Consider the following 2424-nt stretch of genomic DNA (forward strand, 5'->3'; position numbering starts at 1 on the left):
GCTGCTGAGGATGTGGGGGGAGCTGGCAGCGAAGACAGCTGCGGATTTCCATGGATGCACCTGCTACCCTGTTAACCCTTGCCGCTCCGACCCTGCCAGCGCCAGGGGACGGGCGGGAGGGAATCGCCTTTCCCTGAGCAAACCGGGACTTTTCCCCAGATCACCCGCTGCCCTTGAGAGCTCCGCAGGCCTTAACACCCTCTGCTGGCCCCTCCCTGTGCCCTGCCTGTCCCCAGCTGCTCTGCCCCTCCTGGGAATCGCGGATGCTTGGGTGGCACCCCCTGCTAGGCAGCTGTCCCCTTGTCCCCAGAGCTGTGGGGTCCCGCTGGATGTCCCCAGCTGGGTGTTCCCAAAGCTCTTCCCAGCACGGAGAGGTCCCAGGCTGGAGCTTTTCCCTTTCCTCTCCACCCTGGGGACACGCAGCTCCCGCTGGGATCAGATCCCCTGGTGGCACCTCGTGTCCCCAGGGTGCTCCATCAGCTCAGCTTTGCTCCCTGCCAAAACAAAAACCAAAACAACCCAGCAGGATTTTCCCGGAGCTGCTGGAGGAGGGCAGGGAGGCTTTCCAGCCCATTAAAGTGCCCCTCCAGCCACCTTTTCAAATTAAGAAATAAAAAGCAAATCCATCCTAGTACTACAAGATTGATTAGATGCCATAGGTGCTGGGTGCTTTTCTGGTTTGCGGTGGTTTTGTTTTGTTTTGTTGTTTTTTTTCTTAATTCCCCTAAACCAAAATTGATTTATATACTGTAGTTCAGATATTTTATATTTTATTTTTTTTTCCCCTGCAGTGGGCAATGAGAATTACTGCCACAGCTTTTTGCTCAGGATAATATTTTTGTATTTGTCCCCTGGACAGATGAATCACATGCAGGGCTGGAGAACCATTCCATGATCTCCCTGAGGTGATTTTCCCTCTCCCTGGACAAGCTGAGGGGTTCAGTCCATTCCGTGCAGGGGGAGAAATGGCAATAACAGCCCTCAAATGCTGAAAAACCAAGACCTAACAGCTCCTTTTCACGGTTTGCTCTATTCAAGCAGTTTTGGAATGGCTTTCCCCCACTTTTTCCTGCTTGCAGCACCTTGCTGAGGGAGGTCCCACCTGAAAATTCCTTCCTGGCTCATCCCTTCACAAAGATACTCACGGCTTTTTAACCCAACACCTCACCCAAAACTCCTGCGGCTGAACGTTGGTCACTCCAGAGCACTTGAAATGTCACTTTATGATGGTTTTTATTTTGGTTTTTGCCCCCATAAAGACCAGAGAGGGAAGGGGCTGGCGTGGTGGGGCAGGATGCGACAAAAGGGACGTGAAAAAAGGGATGGAATCGCTGGGAAAAGCACTGAGGGGTTTGAGGATGTGTGTGAAGGGATAAAACCAGCCCCCTCCAGGTCTCACTGTTTTGCTCTTGACCAGGTCCAGTAAAATCTTCCACCACCTCCTTTTTATGCTCCAAAACATGAGAATGAGCCTTCCTCCTCCTCCTCCTCCTCCTCCTCCTCCTCCTCAGGCAGGACACGGCTGCGCTGGTGATGTAAACGAGGCCCCTCACGTGTGCACCACTCTGCAGAAATAAAGGAGAAAGTCTGACCAAAAAACCCAACGGGGTGAGCTCTGTCTTTGGTGTTTCCGTGCTCCCAGCGAGGCTGAGTCTCTCCAAATTATCCTTTATGTGAGCAGCAGGCTTGGGGAACCCATTTTTGCCAGCTCCCAGAGGCGGTTTCACTGATTTTTTTTTTTGGATATTGAAGGTCAAGGGAAATTCCCACATCCCTGAGGGTCAAAAATTCTCACATCCTTGAGGGACAAAAGCTGATGGATGCATTTCTAGTAGGACACCCCGAAAATACCCAGTTAGGTCAGCTTCCAAGCACTGATGGCACAAAAATCCTTCCCTGCAAGGGCATTTCTGAAAAACCCCTCAGCCTGTGCCAGAGTTAAACCTCGCTGGTTCCCTCTGGAGGGAAGTGCTTGTTCCTGTATTCACTGGCCAAAATCAGAGGATTTTGCCCCAGCCTGGACCTGGATCTCCCCAGAAGGTTGGTTCTGGGCACCACTGGGACCCTCCACCCACTCAAACCCTCCTGGGGACCTCTGGTTGTGCTCAGCTCCAAGGTTTTGTGTCCATCGCAGCTTCTCCTTCCCCTGAGGGAGGGGTAAAACCCCTGCGGGGTGCTAAAGATGCAGAATCAAGGCCAAAACCAAGGAGATTTAGCACTGACAGCTGCTTAAAGGAGCAATTGTGCATCACTCTGTGCCGACAAGGGTTATTCACAGGAAGATTTCCAGAGGATTCCTGGCATATTTCTGCTCCCAGGCACTAAATGCCAGCTATTCTTCCCCAGACATCACCACCACTCATCCTGAAGAGCCAGGATCCCACCAATTCACTGAAGGAGCCAGTAAATCCTTCTTGTTTACCC

The sequence above is a fragment of the Hirundo rustica genome, chromosome 23, assembly GCF_015227805.2.
Source record: "Hirundo rustica isolate bHirRus1 chromosome 23, bHirRus1.pri.v3, whole genome shotgun sequence".
NCBI lineage: Eukaryota > Metazoa > Chordata > Aves > Passeriformes > Hirundinidae > Hirundo > Hirundo rustica.